At 43.6% G+C, this 21,008-nt stretch overlaps 1 protein-coding gene across 5 annotated transcripts in view; it reads left to right on the top strand.

Moving 5' to 3' along the window:
- Nucleotides 1-21,008, top strand: part of Efna5 (ephrin A5) — a 278,611-nt gene that overhangs the window by 17,339 nt on the left and 240,264 nt on the right. For 2 of the 5 annotated variants that reach the window (XM_063266542.1, XM_063266541.1), the window contains exon 1: nucleotides 1-21,008. This exon is cut by the window's left edge and continues 16,720 nt beyond it; it is cut by the window's right edge. The gene's annotated coding sequence lies outside the window, so the exon portion shown is untranslated. 5 annotated transcript variants of the gene reach the window in all.

The raw sequence follows: 21,008 nt of genomic DNA, 5'->3' as shown, positions 1-21,008 counted from the left end.
TGTATCTGTCTCCTCCTCAGAGTTTGGGGTGAATTTCCAGCACCTGACTATTTTCCCAGAATCCCTCTCTCTCTCCCGGATGTCCCACCTTCTAATCTTGCTTCAGCTCCTTGACCAGTCGGCCTGTAATTGACAGGCGATGCTTCCATTCATTAGGAGAGATGACTTCCACGTGACCTCACTATAGTCCCAACAACTCTCTTTGCATTTGCTGCCCCTTAGTAAGCCACCTCCAACTGTGGGACAGGAGCGTATATAACTTTCTAGCTACTCTCTTTAGCATCCTTATCAACCTTCTCCAACTATGGCTAAGACAGAAGACATTGTTGGGAACATTTGGTGCGGCATACCCTCCCTTCCTTCATGAGTCTTGCAATTACAACTTCACTTTGAGACACACTTGGAGTAACAGTAGATAGAAGATCTGGGTAGAAAAGTGAGTTATGGAGAGTGGGTTAAGGGTGCCCAGGGTCCTGCAGTGCTGTTCTGGGCAGAAGAGGCAAACTCTGATAAGCTCCAGATGGCTGTTGGCATCAGCGCTCTGCTCACAGATATACAGAAGTCAAATTAAGTGGATTTTTCAGTGCAGCTTGATGTTGAGTTTTAAGACTACAGTAATCAGAGGTGGATTCTAGCAGCCGACCATTGAACTGAGAATAGGGTCCCCAGTGGAAGAGTTAGAGAAAGGACTGAAGGAGCTGAAGGGGTTTGGACTCCATAAGAAGAACAACAATATCAACCAACCAGAACCCCTAGAGTACCCAGTGAACTAAACCATCATCCCAAGAGAACACAGGGATGGACCTATGGCTCCAGCCGCATATGTAGCAGAGGATGGGCCTTGTGGGGCATTAATGGGAGGAGAGACCCTGGTCCTATGAAGGCTCAATGCCCCAGTATGGAGGAATGTCAGGGTGGGGAGGTAGGAGGGAGTGGGTGGGTGGGTGAGGGAACACCCTCATAGAAGTTGGGGGGGGGATGGGATGGGATAGCGGGTTTCTGGAGGGGAAAGGGGACATTTAAAATGTAAATAAAAAATATCCAATAAAAGAAAAAAAAAGGTTGCAGTAATCAGTGTTGGAGAACAATTGTTTTCTCTTGTTATAAATTGCTAATTAGTCTTGAAGGTCTAACCTGTTTTGTAGAAAATCCTCCCTTATTTTCTCTGAGAAAGTGGCTTGGACAGTAATCTATTTACTCATCTCTGCACCTCTCTTCCCGCTTGTTAAAATAAAAAATTCAAAACCTCTAGGGACTCTCCACTGTTGAGTTCTGCTTGGGAGGAGCGCTGAAACAGTGGCCTCGCACTGAAGTAAATATTGACTGGGAGTGCGGCTGAGCCTAGTTCAAAGCAGCCTATTGTCCCCCCTTAGTCAGCACTCCAGCCCAGCCTGGAGTGTGCATGTGTGAGGGAGAGAAGAAAGACGGTGAAGGGAAATGAACAGGCCCACAGCTGAACTCGTAAATGCACCACAGAGCGGAAAGAGAAGCTGGGTACAAAGCCAGCAGGGGCTTATGCTGGGTTGCAGAGAATCTAGGAGCCTGAAGTGCAGAAACACTGGCTGTCTTGTCTGTCGAGGAGAAGTTCAGCAGACACAAAGCTGCTTGTTTGGGTGGGTCCAGCTGGTCTCTGAGCGCAGCCTTCTTGGCGGGGATGCAGCCTTTTCAGGACAACATTAAATGTAGCTTTTGGGTGAGCTCGAGAGAGAAGTTAAAAAGCCTGGATTCCAGAATAACCATTCTCCCTTCGTGGTGCATGTACCAAGGTCCTGTTGGCCTTCCTGCCTTCAGCTGTCATGTCGGATTACACACTCTCCTGGGTCTCCTAAGTGCCTTAGCATCCCTAAGGTATCAGATGGGTGAGGGAGGGCCATATGCCATTTGAACTGAGAGTTCTGAAGTTCTGGAGTTGTTCTTAGCCGATGAGAAATTTGAACTTTTCCTGAACATATCATTTGGACAGGGTACAGATACTCTTGTTTAAAGTGAAATGCCCTGAGTAAAAACTAAGTAATTTTTTTTATAAATCTTTTAATTCAAGAATCCAATCAAACAGCTGGCTGACTTACATTCTAGTGAAAACCATCTTGATACATTTACTAACTGGAGAAGTAAACAGGAGTCCTAAAAAAGGAATCCTCATACATCTGGACTGTAAAGTTATTATTATTTTTTAAATAAATTCACTCTGAAAACCTGTGGCATGATATGAAGTTTTCATCTCCACTGACATTGAATGCACAGTCGTCCAGTGATGTTTTGGTGCGAGCACATCAGTGCTGAGGGCCACATGCGGGCACCTAGCAGGTTATTAGAATATTCATTAATTGCCAAGACAATCACCAAACTGTTCTACTCCACTATCATGTTAGGACAGATAATGTCACAATAGAGCGCTCTGGGAGAAGGCACATCTGCCCAGGGACCACTGGGAAGCACTTCCTGGAGGGGAAATAATTTAGTCTAGATTCTGAATAAATGGGCATGGTTTTCATAGCCGAGATGGAAATGGTAGAAGAATATTCCAGGAACCTTTAGCAACAAGAGCAGAGCTCTGCGGGCGGTGCGGCCTTGTAGATGGATCTGGAAGGGGAAGGAAAACCTTTTACGCTGGAAAACTGTCCAGGCCTTTGTGGGAGAGGTGTGTCGACCATTTTACAGCACATCGAAGGGAGGCTGTGATTTTGCTTTGGGAGGAAAATAACAGTGCTTTGTTGTTTTTTGTTTTTGTTTTGTTTTGTTTGTTTTGTTTTTTAGAGCAGTTTTAGGTTCACAGCACAATTGAAGGCAGATACAGATAAATCTCGTGTACTGCAATCCCCTCCTGGGTGAGCATTTGCAGTCCGAAGGGGGCAGGTTGCTATGCTTTATTTCAAAGCACAAGCAGGCGTTGGCGAACGGTAAAGATCTCCAGACTAGCCTTGGCTTATGAGTGGTCAGGAGGGAAGTGATGAAACCGAGGGTTTTCAGTATTTCAGTATTACGGTTTAAGGTATTGGAATACTTTTCATTTCTGACGCGCATTAAGCAGCTGTTTTCACACTAGTTTTGTTTTGCTTTCAACAGAACAACAACAAAACAAAACAAAATTAAAAAAAACAAACAAACCCAAAAACTCCTTGTCCAAAGCCAGCACTAGAAATTATGTATAGAAGAGACACACCAGACACAGCAGACTGTCTTTCAAGGTTGTGCATCTATGGCTGTTTCCAGACTTCTGGGATAGGAGGAGGAGCTACTAGATCTTCAGATCCCGCCCCTTAGATCCTCCAAGTTCCGGGACAGCCTCGGTGTTCCCTGTGGGTAACTAGGACTTCCGGTGTGGAAGAGGTTTATTCTTGTTTGTACGGCTTGGGTTCTCTTAGGGGAACAGAATCTATTGGCCCGTATACCGTGCACGGCGCCCTGGGAACCTCACCCTTGTTATTTATTTAGTCCTGGCAAGAGCTCTTATGAGAGTGGCATTATACTGATTTTTGCTTTATAGATGAGCAAACCGGGTTTTGCATATTTTAAACCAGCCCAAGGCCTCTTAGCTTGTAAGTGGCCCCTTTAACCACTCAGCTGGGCTGTGTGGAGTGACACACTTAGTTGAATAGAACTCGGTGAAATGCTGAAGGGTGACCTTGGGGCAAAATTTCCGAGGACCTACAGTGTCAAATGATAGGGAATCTATGCTAATATGAAGGGAGTATTAAAAACGCACACTTTAGTCCTGGTTGTTGAGTGTTTAATGGACTGAAGGAGCAAGCCAGAAAAAAAAAAAAACTGTTGCGCCGGTAGGCACCTAATTAGTGCAGGGCTTCAGTATTTTGCAGACTTGGTCACTGGAGCTGTAGGGTGTCTTATGTATATAAAGAGGACAGTCCTGTCTGCTCTGGAAAGGGGGTCAGCTAACCTCTGGTTCTCCACTGAAAGTTTTAGAAGTTAAGAATCAACGCGGTCAGGTCAGAGGTTTTCCCAAACATTAATTTTCAAGTCCTGCACTCAGGCTTGGTCTTGGTTAACATGGCCATGCCCAGTGACTTCAACTTCTAACGTACTTTGCTTATTCCACAGAAAACATCCGTCAAACTTGATGTTGGTTTAGGGGAGGAGTGGGAGGGAGGGGAAAAAAAGGAAGGAGGAAATGATGTAATATTATAATTTCAAAAAATAATTTCAAAATTTAAAATATAATTTTAAATCAAGAAACTAACAGGGAATAGCCTCTACTTGCTTGAATGGGCTTCATTCCGGTGGCTCAGAGCCTTCCTTCACCCACGTGTTTTTTTACACTTCCTGCTACTCCTTTCCTTCATCGACTCTGCCCTATGGCCTTGAGGTCAGTAAATTATTCCTGGTTAGTCGTAAAGACAACTCTCCTGACAGGCTGTGAGTGGGTCAGGTTCCCTTTAAGCCCCCAGAAGTCCATGGCAGAGGAAGAGAGGGTTTGGTACTTCCTTTCTGTGCTCCGCACATGCGCATTGCCAGACAGGCAGATTTGTTAGCCCAACTGAGTGTCAGGAGACCTTGGGCCTTCTTTCCTCCTGTCCTGAATTGAGATCGCCTCACTGTCTCCCTCCTTAGCCGCTCATGCGAATGACGTAGGGCAATAACTGGTGTGCACTTTTGGTGCTGTTGTGAGCTCCTTTCTAGATTTTGTGATTCTTGAGGTGAGAGATTGTGTTTGTATGTAAACCCACTGTGCCCAGGGCTGCCTCGTTAGGAATGTACGGTGGGTTCCGGGTCTCAGGTTGTACTTCTTCACTGCATATTTGCTGAGATCCAGGAAAATCTAATCTTTCTATGTTTTCAGTTTTCTATGTACAAAAAGAAATAATCATATTTTCATCCAGGGAAATTGTTTTCACAGTTAGATGATGTATTTCCACATGTAAAGTCTCTAATAGGCCTTTTATATATTATGTAGGCAGTGCATATTATATATCGGTAGGCAGATTTAAATGCATGTCTATGTTTTAATTATTTTGTTCTGGTACAGAATATCCAACAGCTGTAGAAATGTGCCCAAACGGCCTCACCTAACTTTGTTGCTAGTTTTACTCAGCTCTCAGTTTTCACTTCTGTGTAATGGGGATGATGTGTTATTTGAAAAATCAGTATGATTCAGTAAAAAGTGAGTATGTGTGGTATTTCTTTAGTGAAACCCTGGGGTTGTTATTATGATGATCTAGTTACTTGGAGGATTAATCTCAGAAGTATTAATATACAAGGTCCATTGCCCGCATGCTGTTTTCATGTTCTTGGCTGTTAATGCCTATGTGTGCTAAGAACTTACCTGAAGGCAAGAGCCAGCCATGAGGGAATTCTGATTTGGACCTTGGGAAAATGACATGGTGTCTTACAAGACTACCACAGCCCAGAGTCAAGTTGGTTGTTAATTTTTCTTTTCTTTTTTGCCTTAAAAAAAAACAGAAACAAACAAACAAACAAACAAAAAAACAAACAAAAAAAACCCAACTAGATGTTTAACCTTGACCAAATCACCCAATACCTTGAAATGGACTTTTTTCATTTCTTTTCATTTTTGTGAGATGATTGTATTGGTTGGTATTTCAGGGAATTCAGGAGATCTGGACTATGTCAGGGCCCTGACACTGATAATTACTTGACTTTGGGTAAGTCATTTGACCCAGGTCAAGTTGAGGTTCCTCATCTGTAAAGAGAGATTTTTGTCCTCTGCCAGGTCACTTTTGATTTGCTGAATCTATTAGCTTTTCAAATCGACCTGGTTGGCAACTGTCATTTCCACATACACCCCATTTTGTCAGTGCAAGGGAATTCATTCATACATATCTACCAGGCCTGTGAACTTTCGAAGTGAACACACATTTTTTTCCCTTTAAAATACACACTGAATATATTTTCAAATTATTTTTCCTGTTTTCTTCCCAGACATAGCTTTTTAAGGATTTGCAAATGGAAAACTAAATCAAAATTATAGTTAGTGAATAACAACAGTAACGTACCACAGGTATTCCACTGCAGAAGGCGTAAGTGGCTTCTCCAGTGTTGGTGAGTCAAATCTGGAAATCTTCCCACATGGGGAGACCTCAACCGAGCTGTGTCTGATTAAACTCCAAATTTAGATTAAAAAAAAAAAAAGCCTATGTTCTTCAAAAGAAAAAAACCACAAGAACCTGGAATTAAAAAAAAAGTTCACTTACAGCTTCATACAATGTAGCACAGGATGAATTCTTGAACTGTCTTTCATTTGTTTTCTCCCTGGCTTTTGGGAGGTGACAAGCGGTACAATTAGGAAGTCCTCTCAACAGTCGCCTAACTCTGTAAAGCACTGGAAATCAGGCCAAGAGTGGTCAGTGGCAGCCCCTCTCAGGGCTGTGTGAGCGGGGTTGACAGCCACACCCCTAGTCAGTTTCCTATAGCACTCTTGTTTATGTGCCTTTCTCTTCCAAGTGTGATCATTAACACACACACACACACACACACACACACACACACACACACACACACACACACACACACAGCGATATGAAGTAGACAAATTTCAAAACTTGTTTTAACAATCTATGAAAACCTAAGTAGACAAGAAATGCTGAACCCTGAAGTCCCACAGTGCCAGCTCCCTATGCAAGAAAGAAGGGCTTCAGTGGCAAAGTGGCTACATTGTAAGAAGGAACTTAAAGTTGGCTACATTGTAAGGTATTAAGTGCATTTGCATCACCCCCAGAAGTGTGGTGGTAGATACATAAATAGCAAGGACTAATTACTATCTACCTGGTCTGTGCTGTTTTACATTGGATTGTTTTGTTTACCAAGCCATTTACCTGGGAGACCCCTGGACCACTTTAGGGTCTATTTTCTCTGCAATTTCTAGTCAAATATATCATGGGTAGACTGAACGGGATTCTCACTGTCTCCTGTGCCTGTGTGGTTTTGGTTGTAGGAAGGTGTGTTCTCTCAGAGCTTAGATTCTGTTCTCATGCAAGTCCATCGATCTGTGAGTAGCAGCCATTACTGACAGTAAAACGTGTGCTTGCCAGTCTTTCTACAATTTGTTGTCTGTGAGCTTAGTGTTTCTTGTTTCCTGGCTACTCAAGTAAAAAGAATGGATGGTATTGAATTTAAGAGTCTAAGCTGAGCTTATGTAGACTTGCTATAAACTATAATTCTGTAATGTTGATTGTTTTGGTTATCAAGTGAGTATTAATATAGATTTTCACTGATATTTATCCCCAGTTACTAGATAATTATTTTCGCTAAAGACATTTTAAAAGTGAGAGCTTCTAATAACAGTGCTAATAATGGGAGTATGATTTTAAGATATTTCTTTTATAAATATTTAATTACTCTTGATCTGTTATAGGCCACTGTGCCCATGATGTATTTAGGAAGATGCTGGGGAAATAATACAGTCCTTTCAACCAGAAGAAAAATCTGTGTGTCTGGTTTCTTAGTTTTCACAATGGTATAAGAGAAATATGTTCTTAATAGGCAAAATGTTAAAGAAATGATTTTGTTTGAAGATGTGTAAACACACTTTGTTTTACATTGTATCACTCACTCTAGGTATAAGGAAAAATAAAATAACGGTGTTATATTTGAAAAACAGGCACATGATTTGTATTAAAGGAGTCTTATGGGAGATCACAACTATCTTTCCTATTTTATTTAAATAAAACTAATAATTGCTTAAAAGGCGCGGATCATCGGGAGTCCAGATTCCAGTGGAGTTTCTAGAATATTCTTCCTAGAGGTCCTGGGAGAGCAGACCCTGAGAGGTCATGCCTACCTAATGATTAAGGACTTTTTGGTAGTTTTTATTTTTCTTATTGCTTTGGAAATGAAAGAAGTACCATCTTAATAGTCACTACCCCTGATGGCACCTGTACCCAGGTGGTAGTGTCCCCCCACCTGTAAGTTGCAGTTTTGGAAGCCTTTTAACAGTCTTTTAGCTACTAACTCTCTCATGCGTGTACAACATGATCGAATGTACTCGCTGCTTCCTGTTTTGTCTGATAGGGAGGGCTGTGAACTCAAGAGGATCAGCCCAGTGAGGAGCCAGCACAAGCTACTGAGTCTGTGTCCTCCCCACTCCCTATCCATACCCCCTCTCACCTCAGGAAAGTTGCCACAGAGTTAGAGACTCTTCCCTGTGTGTGTTTATTATCTGGCACTGTGTAGAATTTTCGAATTACAAGAGTGATTGTGTTTCTACACATATAGTGTGCTTTAGAATTTGTTTCAATTATATATTAAGTTATATTCAATTTTACATTAAAGATACACCTCACAGGTTTTGATCCATCCACATGGAGAGATGATTAGTGTGCCCAATCTCTATTCAGTACACTATAAAATTTTCTTTCTTTCATATTTTCTTTCTTCTTCCTTCCTTTCTTTTGGCGGGGCAGGGGGTGAGGGAGACATGGTTTCTCTGTGGCTGTCTGGCTATTGTGGAATTCACTCTCAAGACCAGGCTGGGCTCAAGCTCAGAGACCCGCCTGCCTCTGCTTCCCAAGTGTGGGGCTTAAAGGCGTGCACCACCACATCTAGTAGTAAAATATTCTTAACTGTAGTCCTCAGGTGTCTGTTAGGTCTTCGGGTTTATTTCATCTTATATCGCTACATCTTTTATCCTGTTAGTATCAGATACTATGTCCCACGATTATTTAGGTTCTATTTACTCCTCTCCTGAAAACTTACTCTAGTGACTTAGTTCGCTAATTACGAAGACAGAGCTAACTGGGATCAGTCACCTCAGGATTGAATGTAGACCCTTCTCCTTTGTTTTCCTCAGCTGCTTTTGTTTGGTTGATATTTGCAAAGATGGGTTGATAATGGCGAAGTGGGTCACACAAGAAACTCGTGGTCAGGGCACAGGGTTTCCAGATAGCACTGGATCCTCCCTGTTTATCTGGAGGGAACAGTAATGGCTAAATCTATTGGTCAGGGTTTATAATGACTTGAAGTGTATGAAATCACTACGAGATTTAAACACTTACCTGCCCAATTCTTTGAAGTCTGATCAGACGACGATATTTATTTGGTCTGGTATCGTAGGATAGATTTGGTGATGGAATCCAATTTCCTATAAAGCCTGATTCAGTGCAGTGCAGACAGATTGGTTAAAATGGCCGGAAAAGCACTGCTGTATACAAATAAAGATGGGATAGGGCAGGGTTATTAACAAATCCACAGTGAACGCCACTTAGGGGACTTCTTAGCACATCATGAACTACAAATTTAATTCGGTCATCTGGGAAAGAGCACTTCGGATAAAATTCAGATGAGCTACTTAGTGTTATACAGATTTAACAGTGGCGGGAAAATGTTCCCCACCCACAACGGACATGTCTACTTTTAGCCCACACAACAGATATTATATACATTTCTTTTTTCTTTTTTTTTCTCGGAGCTGGGGACTGAACTCAGGGCCTTGTGCTTGCTAGGCAAGCACTCTACCACTGAGCTAAATCCCCAACCCACATTTCTTTTTTCTTAAATGAATTCAGCTTATGCCTGAACACCTGAAAACACTTGCTCCCCACAGCTTTATGGAACTGCTGTACCCTCACCCCCTTGCCTTCTTCAGAAGAAGACCACACTCATTTAAAGTTTGTGTAGAATATGACCAACTCTTGCTTGGGCATGGGCTGTGTGCAGGGTACTTAATGGACAACGTTTCCGGATAGCAGAGCTAGTTACTCATGAAAGGAAGAAGTAGAATGTTGTGCTCATGGGGAGGCGTCTTTGAATAAGACTGCTTTTTCTCCGTTGAATTTTCCTTCTCTGCACTCTGTGTACTAGTTGGGGTAATCAGAGCCAATCCCTCTTGAGATGAAGTAAAATGTTCCCACTGTGTGTTGTCTCCATATGGTTTTCTTTCTCCTAACTTTTTTCCCCCCTCGATGTTTACTAGAAGAGAGCAAGTGGCCAGGCCCTGTTTGGGGCATCTGATCAAGGTGACTGTCTCTAATGGACAACGATGGGTTTAAGAAGTGACCCCCCCTATTGTCTCCAGGACAAAACCCTTCCCTTGCATCTTTCAGCCGGTATGGCCACTTCTAAAGGATCCGTGAGCAAAGTGCTGCATTTTTATTAATCAGCTTAGCTTAATGGGATGAAAAGAGCTTTGAAAAGAGCAGAGGGGAAGCCCGGCTGAAAGTCGCTCTAATTCTTTTCCAGGAGAACCACAGGGTTTTTTTTTTCCTTCCATACCCTGATTTCTAGGGAAGATATTTGGTGGTTTCCAGGTGCTTCTAGTAGTCTTTCTAGTTTTTACACACGTAGAGACTCCCGCTAGCCTTGCGTTCCCTGCAGCTATAAACAAGAATTAGTAGGCGTTCAAGGGAGAAATAGTTTTTGAAAGGAGGCGGGAAAGCTTAAACTGATAAAGCACAACTCTGTCCGTCTTGATGGGGGCTGTGTTTGGATAGCTCGCCCTTGTCCGAATTCTTCTCTTTCCCCCCTCCTTCCGGCCCCAGTGCGCCTCCCCTCCCCCCTCACCCAGCCTTCTTCATAAACGGTAGCAGCTGGAGATCTTTCAGTGGTACTCAGGGATTACTTCCCTTTGGGGTTTTAATAAGCCCTGATGCCTGCATCACTGCAAAGGCACTTCTGGGGACAATGGCACTGGTGGGGGGGTAAGGGGAGGGAATCATGGGCCCTTTGAGGACCCAGACAGATAGGTTCAGGCAGCACCCTGGGATGCATTCTGGAAGGCAGAATGCTGAAACAGGAGCCCACAGGCCCCAAAGAGGAACCAGAGCAGACATCAGCTTGGAGGTGAATTTCTGCCCAGTCTGGAGAGAGTGCTTCCTGCTGCTTCTTAACGAGTGGTTCATCCTCTCACTGTAAATGGCTGGAATGACCAGTCGGAGTCACCACCACCAAGGTCACATGACCCTATGCCTACCTGTACCCCTGTGGGGAGGACCCTTCCACAGTGGTTGCCCCTACATTGCAGGGTGCCGCTGGCCTCTTTTGTTGGAACTAGGGAGTGTTTTATAAGGGTGGGATTCTATTGGAGGCTGCTGCGTGCTGTGGATTGTGTGGGTTAGAAGGGGCGTGGTTTCGTCTTTTTAAAAATTTATTTCTTTTGGAAACCTAAAGTGACAAAAAGTGTCACTTGGGAAGAGAAAAAATGACAACCATTTGAAATATATATGTATATATATAACATATATATATAAACATATATATATATATGTCTTACATGAAAAAATAGGAAACGGGGATGGGCACTAAAACTGTATTAAATGGAAACATTTATCAAGTCACCTGGGTCAGTGCCATGCCAGCCCATGGGAAGCGTGCAGGGTGACCTCTGCATTCATTCCAAGCAGAAACAGTCATTTTTGTTGTTGGTGTTTGTTTCATCACTGCTTACAGATAGTTTTTGTTTTTGAAATTGTTAAATATGTAAGTACTTTAAAGTCCCTCTAAGGGACACTGATATTCTCAATATGTATGTATACTTCAGGAAATAAACTTTACAGTGAACTTTGGAAAGATTTTCCTAAGAGTAGTTTATATTAATAGTAGTTTGTCCCAAGATGTAATTTTTCCAAAGTAAGCTGGGGGAGGAAAGGATGGGTTTGCAGAGTGGAAGCTGGGAAAGGGGATATTTTACATTTCAAAATGTAAATAAATAAAACATCCAATAAAACAAACAAACAAACAAATAACATTAAAATGTTCCTAAAGGCATTCCCAGGAGAGCTGGTGTGCGGAGTAACTTCCCCTAGCTACCAGGGTCACCGCTCACATCCTAGTTTTATCTTTTCATTTTGAGAATGTGGTTTTTTCCTTCTCTTTCCATAAGATCTGCTTCTGCCCTTCAGGAAAGCCCAAGCACCCGTATTTCAGAGATTCAACTGTCCGGTTAGACACTGTTCCTCCTGCCTGTGGCATTCTGTAGATGCCATGTGCCATTCACAGAGGGGACCGTTGAGTTCAGGGCTTACAGAAAGGTCTGCCTCCTTTGTCAGGGGAAATAAACAAAACACATTATTGATGTATAACACGAGTGTTTCATACAGGTATTCAGTATGAAGGGGTTAAATCAAACCAGAGGGAACACCACCTATTTGCATGTGTGTGTGAGGGGGAGAAGGGCTGTAGATAGGACCTAAAAGTTTATACTCAGCCATCTCTGAGCGTACAGTATAGTGTTATTAAGTGTAGGCCCAACGATGTCTGGTACATCCTTGAAACTTATTCCCCTGTTTAGTCGAAGTTTTACGCTCTTAACGTGCAGATGGGTGGATTCTCCCATTAGTAGATTTCTGGACACATGACCTAAGATTGATTATGATTTTCTTAATTGCTGAGCGGTGACCATCAAAGGAGCTTCCTGAAATGCCACCTGCCTGGTCTCTGTCTGATACAGCCTGTGGTTTCTAACAGTGCCCTTCTCTGACAGTGTCTTGGTAGGAGACAGTAGTGAGGGCCAGAGCTTGGGCTCCATGCTGCAGGATCCGGAAGCAGCTGTACTTCGTCTGGGTGGACAGCCATTGATTTTTATATACCCGGGCCTCCTGATGGCGTAAAAACCCATTTGTGCCTCTTTAGATTAAGGTTAATTCCTGTGGTGGTTTGTGCAGATGCATGAACAGATGCTGCACTCTTACCGAGGCTTTTAGATTTACCCTCCATACTCAGAAATGAAATCTAGTTAAAAATCAAATGCATCATTAAGTCATAAAAAGGAAAGGGGGATCCTTAAACAGGATACATCACCTCAAATTAAACCCTTGAACCTTGTCCTGGTAAACCTTGGCACTGGGGCTTTAGAAGTGGTTTACTATTTGTAACTGTGCTCACGTTCTGCCATGCTGGCTAATAGGTAGTATGTCCCCGAAGCACCAACAATTTGAGAACAATGATGTTTATTCATTTTCTTGACAGAGGGAAGAATGTGATTTCAAAGCATCTATGGGTTTTCACACGCAGACACGCACATGCGTGTAGTATGTTAGCCCATATTCCAGGTGGCGGAATGCAGAGTTGTAGCAGTGAGTGGCTCAAACGTGCCCGCCAGTCCACAGACGCTCTCTGGGGAGAAGGTACCCAGAGTGTGGGAAGGCTGACTGACCCAGTGCAGAGCAGCGCTCTTACCTGTCTTTCTGAGCATCTGCGTAGCGGCTTCCTCTGTGGTTGGGAAATCATTTGTAGCTTAGAGTTGTAATGTTGGAAGACAGTCTGCTCACCTACAGATAATGTTCCATTAGCCTTTTCTGAATTGACAAGGCTGGCTGCTTCCCTGTATTCGTCTGTCAAAGCCGGAGGATCTGTCTGTTTCAGGATTCTCCCCTCAGGCCTTATTAAAGTAACTACCACATAAACAAACAGTACTTCCAAATCGGGAAGACCGAAGATGGGACTTGATGTCACTTAGCCACATTGCTTCTGTCATTACCGTGAACTTGTTTTCACCTTAGAAGCAGGATCACATTTTAGGAATAGGTACACGTAATCCCACGACTTGTGTTGGGACAGTTCCCTTAGACCTCTTATGTGCTTGGCTATTGATTAATTCACTGAATCTAGGTGACCCCTCCCCTCCAAGGCAGCAATTTTTTACACTGTTGGGAGCAGACTGCAGTCCTGAAAATCCTTGTTGATGACATCATGTATTTGCATCAAGAAGATTAGCCATTGCCTACCTACTTAACTAACCCCCACTTTCCCGTCCAGCCGCATGGCGCTGAACTGAAGTGCCGTTACATCTGCAAAGTGTCTGCTAGCGAATGTGTTTTGGAGGTGAGGAAGGAGTTAAGGAAATGGTGTCTCTGGGCCTGTCAGCATTTTCCCTGTTTTTCCGTAATGACTGGTGAGCTCAGGTGCAGTCTGGCTGTGTGTGGGCCATATCCTAACCTTTTATTTCACCAAAGATAGAGCGCTTGCGCCGTGGAGACAGTTTAATCTCAAGTAGATTTTGGCAATACTGCCTCACGGTCTCGTTATACTCTGTTGGCTGTGGGTCTTCATCTTCCTAAGATCCCACTCAGAAATTATTTTAGTACACCTTTCTGTGATCATAAGTGCAGTGAGGTGCTCATCCTTCCTCCTGAGTGTTGAAGGCGCTAATAACTGGGAGAACTTCCTCGCAGCATCCTCTGCCATTCGAGGGAAGTGCTCCTGCTTCCCACGCAGCTGAGTGAGTGCGGTGTAGAACCCTTGGCTGTGTCTCTGGTGCTGGTCAGTTCAGCGACTGGACAGGGAAAGGGGGGTTAGTTAAGTAGGTAGGCAATGGCTAATCTTCTTGATGCAAATACATGATGTCATCAACAAGGATTTTCAGGACTGCAGTCTGCTCGAAACAGTGTAAAAAATGCTGCCTTGGAGGGGAGGGGTCACCTAGATTTAAGAGGACACACAATGACCCAGCCCTGACTGCCTCGTGACTCTCTTAGGAGCATTATGTGCGTGAAGTCTTTGTCTGTGGAATGCCCTTGCATATGGGCTCTGACACTGGCATCTTCATTTTGCTGATGAGGTAGCAAGGTGTAGAGATGAGTCTCTCCAATCCATCAGAGACCGGTCTAATTGGGATTAAAATCCCCGGTAGTCTATGCCATTAGCCATTGCAACCCGTTGCCCCTGCCCACCCAGGCTGTCGAGTCAGGCACATTATTGTAAGGCTATGTTATGAAGCTCACCAAATCTTATCCTTGGCCCTCCACACCCCTGTCATCTTCAAAGTAGTATCAGTCAGAAAGATACTAATTCTAACGCCATGTTTTAGGGCTGCTTTCTTGTGTGCGTGCTTGTGAAGCTTGAGACGGCGAGAAGCCACAAATGCTCAGATTAATGTTCTTTAGATGAAAGTCCCTCGAGTGGATGAGGACTTCTTACTGGAAGAAGCAAATAGAAGGGGGAGACATTTTAACTTAAAAGAAGTTTACACTGTAGTAAGCGCAGTCAGTGTGGATCTTTACCACCCACTGAATGTAAGCCTCCCCCTTTCCTTGTTTGCTGATTTTTCCCCATTTATTTTTTAATTGCATGTATATATTACACACATTAGTATCATACAGCACCATGTTTTAAAGTGTGTGCATTGTGGAATGGCTAACCAGGCTATCTACCAGGTTCATGACTTTTTTTTTTTTTAATGTGGCTATTCAGCATAGTGACTAGTTATCTTAAGCATCTTCCCCAAATTGAAATTTTGTGTCCTTGGACTGAAACCTTTCCATCACCTGCACCCTCCCGTCCCCCAGATCAGCCTTCAGACTCTTGGTTCTGGTGAGTCTGTGGTTTTGCACCCTGTGTAGGTGATGTCACAAGAGATGAGCAATGTGTTTGGGAAAACCTCTGGTGTGGATTGAAAAGCACAAACCATTCCGTGTGGTTTAGTGTTTAAAGGTGTTGAAAGCAGGCCTAACAATTGCAACTTAACTAGTTTAGGTTTTTACAGACCGAGGTCTCCCCTGTTTTAAGCTGACTTCATACATGCACACAATCATGTCTGAAGAGTACAAGTATACATATAATTATAATTATTGCTGACATAATTTTAATGACAAATAAAACTTCTCTCTGTAATTTTGATTTAGTAGCTTACGTTTGCACCACACAAAGTGACAGAGCACCTCACAAGCTCTTGGTATTTGGAATTGCCTCTGTGAGGATGTGTATGTGGTATTGTGCCTCTGTGAGGATGTGTATGTGGTATTGTCTCTGTGAGGATGTATATGTGTATTGTCTCTGTGAGGATGTGTATGTGTATTGTCTCTGTGAGGATGTGCCTTTTCCCTCTGAGGTGTTGCTCATTGCTTGTTAGTTTTCTCCCACAAATTAAGAGTGAGGATTGTGGTTTTCTTGACAGATGCTAGAGGCAGGCTGGAGTCATAGGACTTCCTGTCATAGTAAATTTTATAGATGGGAAGGACTTACTTTAACCAAAGCCTTTTTTGGGGTAGATTAAAGATTGGAGTGCATGTGGCCATAATCTTATTTTTCCCCCTCAGATTTTTGATTCTCTTTAAAAAAAATCTATGAAGATTGTAGTTTTTGGTTACACTTTATCAAAAAGAAAAGTGACCAATTACAAACCCACTACTGCCATTGGCTTTGCAAGGGAAATTTAAGCTCCTCACATACAATTTAGGGAAAGATTCTTTGCTTAGTTCAGCACTCAGACATTTGTCCTGGTCATTATTGGCCCCGAGTAAAATAAAATAAACGAAAAGCAGGCAAATTTTAGAAAGATTTATAGCAGGATGTTCTTATAAAACCAGAAAGTTTAAAATCTGGTTGATTTAAACCAGAAATGCTTGCTTTGCTCTCAAATATTTATAAAGCTCTAAATCCTTTCTGTGCCCTTTCTGATGGCTCACAGATTATAGCTCTGTGTTGTCCTTGTCCCTCCCCACCCCACCCCTCCCCGTCCATCCCATCCCCCCACTCCCCACCCCTGGACACAAGATCCTCCACTCTCCATTGCTGGTTACTCTGGGACTAAGTTGCTGCTCTTCTCACACTAGGCACGTCTCTTGGGATTTAGCTCAATGGTGGAAGTTTTGCCATTCAAGATACAGGGCTGTTACCATCCATGGCCACGAGCCCAATCTGCTCTTTTTGAGAGAAATTGAGTAAGGAATTCTAAGTTCCTTTAGATGTAATAAATAATGTAATGGGATACGTCAACCCTTCTGGAAACAAATATTTTAAAGTAAGGAGATTAATCAAATTGACCCTTTATTTAAATATGACTTTTCCATTTCGCTTGCAGCTCGAGGGTGCCTAGAGGGGACTTCACGTGTAATTTGGTTTAAAGTTTGGTGTGGTTTTCTGAAGTTTCTCACAGCCTTGGTATTAATCTGTAAAGAAGGAGAGAAGGCATTTTTCTTGTGTCAAATGTGAACATACATTGTGCTTTTGGATTCCATAAAATGTTGAGTTCTATCTGCCATCTTCGCAGGAAAGCTAGTCAAGAAAACTTTTGCCTGCATCTGCTTGGGCAGGGGGAGGATTGAGGATTGCACACTGGTGCAAGTAATTTTTCTCTCCTTTTCTAACAGTGTTGAACTGTAATGTCTTGGGAGTCTTAGGAGTCACAGTTGTGCATACACACACACACAAACACACACACACACATGTCCTCATATCCATACACACACGAAAAATGTTTTCATGGTAGTTTTAGTGCTTTGTCAAGAACTGTAATTGTTCATGTCAAACTAGGATACAGCATCATTTGTAGCCTGCAGAATATACAACATGATAGCTTAAGTGACCCATTGAAACAAAAAAGCCCTAAGGACGGTTAGAAAGAAGAGTATTTTGATCACTGATGTTTCTAATATTTCCAATCAGTGTCCCTTGGTTTAACTGTCCCCTTCAAGTTTCATTTGCTCAAATCTGGATGTGCCAGCGTGACCTTGTGTGCTCAGCCCTGCGAGCATCCATCTTTAGAATGGATGCTTTTGCTAACCTGGACTTTGCTGTCAAGTGTGTCTGCACGGGGCTCAATTGATCCATCTCCATTTCTTAATGAGGAGTTTGGTCTTAAGTGTAGTGAACCTTCTCACTGTGAGGCTGTTACCTAAGGCTCAAAATCTATCATAATTACCATTTCTCTTAAACACCCATCATTAAGGAGTGCACAAAACGCTTGCCTTAAAAGGATAGTTTCACAGAGATTGCTTCTTGGGTATGTGTCAGCACAAAATGAAATCCCCGGGGTGGAGGAAAAGGGAGCTCCGACACACTAAGAGTGGAGGAAAATCTGCACATTTAAATACAGCCAACTGAAAGGCAGTTAATGGCTGTGTGTCGGTATAACCACAGAGGCAGCAGGCTCTGCGCCCTGCTGAACCTTGAGGAGGATTTCTTTCTCTGGTGGAGTGTTGCCACTGAGAAGCAGGAACCCATTAGGAGGGAAGTAGCTCGTTTCGCCCAGACATGGATACACATCTAACTCCGGGCTAACAATTTTAAGGAGTTGGCATGGAGAAAAAAAAAAGAAAGAAAGAAAGAAAGCCGGTCATACATTAAAATAAAAACCCTGCATCATGATTTATTGACTTTGGCTGTATCAATTTGCTAAATCACATGGATGTGATTTAAGAGGAATGTTGTTTTAAGAAGCTTTGCTCCCCTTTAATTTGACATGACTAAACCTGAAGCCTTCTGGAAACCACAGTTCAGAATGGTTTTTCCCTGGGGTTTTCATCTATTTGCATTTAGAAATGTAACGTTAGCTCTCATGGAGACCAAGGATTAATTTTGGAGTAGTCCTAGGTAAGGGAAAGCCTCGCTCCAGAGCGGGGTGGATGTCATTTGACAGGGATTAAGAGCGGTCCTTCTGGGTTTCATGGTTGTGGGGGCCATGTTGATGTCCCTGCATCCCTCTGCTGAGTCTAGTCTCATTGGCTCCCTGCCACTTCTCTGTAGACTACGGGGGTTGTTGTACTTTTCTTTCACACATTAGAAACCTCGCCTTACACTTTTGCAGTTCTTTCATGATTGACAAAGACCTGAGGAAATTCTGGATTCCTTTTCCCCCCCTCCTCAATCTGGAACGCCATTTGGTTCTAGCTTGGGTGTATGCTTCTAAAGATCCAACTTTAAATTTGCTTCCCCAGCAGAGGTCGGGAGCGTCCTCCTCCTGCGTTCTGAGACATCCGAGGATCCCTCCCCCATGTTTTACCATTTTGTGTATTCACATGCAGGATCCTGGTTGCCTTTGCAATTCTTGCAACTCGTTGTCTGTCTCTGCCGTTGCTGCCAGACTGTCTCTCCTTTGTTGTAAAACTGCAAACCATGATTTAAAAATTAGGACGCCAAAGAGGCCTGCAGAGTTACCGTTGCTTGAGAGTGTGTGCAGCACTGTTAAGGGGTGACTCAACCTTTGCCCCCTGTCTGTAACCCCTCACCACTCTCCATTCTTCTCTTAGCCTTACATGACTGTGTGCACGGTGTGGCAGAGGACTCCTAAAGTTGGCGTTTCTTACAACTTTAATAACCTTTCGCAGAAACTCCTGTATCAACTTTTACTTGAAGATGTGAAATGGTCCCTGGCGCTAAAATTCTTGGAGCGAATTAGGAGCGAACGGATGGACGCTGTTTGGATGGGGAGGCCTTTGCGATGTTACACGGTTGGGAGAACAACTGAGTTCACATGTTTGGTGCCTTTTCACACTGGGGGGTTGGGGGGGTGAGTGGGAGGTGATGATTAGGAAGTTCCAGGGTGAATGTGCTGTCTGCCCTCCCCAGGCTTGGCATTATGGGACATTTAGACCTTTCTTTGACATCACAAGCTCCTGGCCTCCTATCATTGGCTACAGGGGCATGGCACGCAGGTGTTTAAATTATTCATCGTCATAATCGGCCTTTATGTTCCAGTGCCTGGCCAGACCTCTGTTATTCTAGTGCATAATTGATGGTGCTCAGAAGTGGAAAAGTTAGAAAAGCAGAAGTAATGTGGCCGAGCAGTAGAGTGAGGAGGAGGGGCTGGACCTCGGCGCTGCGGGGACCCAGCCCACGACTGGTGGCAGAGGATGCAAGGCTGCAGCCTACTTATGTACAGCCGGAATGTCTTCCCCCTGCTTATATTGTTCATGCAAAAAGGGACAGGGAGGCCATAGAGCCAGCACAGCAGACCTTCTGCAGGTTCATGTCTGACCCTGGCTCCTAGTAGAACTGGTTTTGTGCAGTTTGTAGTTTCTGGAGAAGCAGTTCACTCTAGAAAAGGGCCCCGAAGACAGCAGCAAGAAAAAAATGTAAAAGCCAGAGTGCAGTTTGCAGAATTAAACTTAGTGTAAGCCACGGAGGGACTTTGTTTGATGCCCCCACGTGCCGTTTCTTGAAGAGCAAGACCCGAAAAATACTCTGCTACGTACATAAGCGTACACTTGTATTGAGAATGAGTTTTAGAGAAGATTAAATGCATAGCGAAAAAAGAGAGAAAGAGAGAGAGAGTTGCTGAATTATGAAGTGATTTCTAAAATGTAATGTTGGCCAAGATATTTTGAAAGAATAATTTTATCCTGATTTAAATAAAATATTCTGGGCACATGAGTAGATTAGGAAAATATTTTCAAAGAATAGCTTCCACAACCGTGAGAGACATCTGCGATGGTTAAAAAGTTATTATTTCCATCCTAAGAGGGTGTTTATTTAGAAAACACCCTCTCAGTTTTCTCTTACAGGCTTGCTAAGGAAAGGGCAAGGGATGGGAAAGAGACACCCATCCTCCCGGTAAAAACTAGTGAGGTTTTTCTTCTCTCTTTCTGCCTGCCTGCCTGCCTGCCTGTCTTTCTCCTTCCTTCCTTCCTTCCTTCCTTCCTTCCTTCCTTCCTTCCTTCTGTCTGTCTTCCTTTCTCTCTCCCTCCCTCTCTCTCTCTCTCTCTCTCTCTCTCTCTCTCTCTGTCTCTCTCTCTTTCTTTTTCCTTTCTCCCTCCCTCCCTCCGTCCCTGGAATGTTTTAGGAGCTTGTGGAAAGTTTGGTTGGAGTATCTTCTTGTACTTGAATAATAAAGATAATGGAAGCATGGAAAAGGGGAGAAAGGAGGTGGAGAGTAGCTCCTCAAAAGGAGAAAGGAGAGGAGAGTTGGCAGGGCAGGGGTTGGAGGGTTAGTACTGAGGACACTGAAGGGGCCCATGTTTGCCAGCCTGTTCAAGAGGAGCCTTCCCTGCTGGTGTTCTTTGTGCATTGTGCCCTCCCTTTGTCTTTTCTTATGCAGAAGGATATACTATACAAAGAAGTGAAGTTTGCTAGAAAGGGGGAAATAGAGAGTGGAGAGGGGTGTAGTGGAGACTGAGGAGGAGAAGAAATAGGAGGGAAGGAAATAGAGGGTGGATGGGGAGATGGGGAACTGGGGAAGGGCAGTGTGTTAGACCTGTGGTCCTTCCCCATACCGCTCTTCTCTGTGTGAGCATGGTCTGCTCCTGCAGGCTGGAAGGCTGCCTCCAAGGAGTTCCCAGAGAGACCTATAGGGGTGTCCTTTCAAGAGGTTGGGCTCTCTGCTTGCTGAAGGTCCAGTGACACTCCTGGTCAGCTCCAGTGAACAAAAGCAGGAATCCCCACGA

This window comes from Rattus norvegicus, chromosome 9, assembly GCF_036323735.1.
Source record: "Rattus norvegicus strain BN/NHsdMcwi chromosome 9, GRCr8, whole genome shotgun sequence".
Taxonomy (NCBI): Eukaryota; Metazoa; Chordata; class Mammalia; order Rodentia; family Muridae; genus Rattus; species Rattus norvegicus.
The sequence above is the reverse complement of the archived record's forward strand: the minus strand, read 5'-3'. Positions and strand labels throughout refer to the sequence as shown.